The following is a 580-nucleotide window of genomic DNA, read 5'->3' on the forward strand; positions in this document are numbered from 1 at the left end:
AGGGCGGCGCACCGTACGGAAGCGGCCCCTCGGCTCCCGGGTGGCGCGCGGTCAGCAGTTGCCGCTTGCGAGAGCCGGGCGCCCAAGCGGAACCCGGCCCCGGCGAAAAGGGCGGGCCCGGTGGAGGGAGGGCGGAGTGGCGCTGAGAGCGCGGGGGGAAGCGGCGTGCGCCGTGGCGGCTCCCCCGGCGTATGCGTGGCGTTCGCCCAGCGGCCTCGCCAGCCCCGCTGGGGGGAGGGGGGAACAAATGCACCCCTCGAAGGCAAAGACATACAAAAAAAAGTGTGTGTGTGGGTGGGGGGGGCGCCTCCCCCTGCACGCGCTGCGAGAATTCGTGTGGTTTACGCGACGCACTACCGGCGCGCATTGCCAGCGGCACGCGACCCGACGCCACCCGCAAGCACCCATCTCCGCCGAAGGCGCCCACCCTTTTCACGGCACAACGCGCGCCCGAGGTTGCTCATGCGTGTGCAACGGCAGCGCCCCAATAGGAGGAGTTGCGATGGCCGTGAAGAGGATACGGAGGAGTCCATGCCGAGACTTCCTCGGCGTGAAATGCGCAGTGTCTGCACCCGCCCCC

Source organism: Trypanosoma conorhini (genome assembly GCF_003719485.1).
Source record: "Trypanosoma conorhini strain 025E chromosome Unknown Tco_14.4_contig_01069, whole genome shotgun sequence".
NCBI lineage: Eukaryota > Euglenozoa > Kinetoplastea > Trypanosomatida > Trypanosomatidae > Trypanosoma > Trypanosoma conorhini.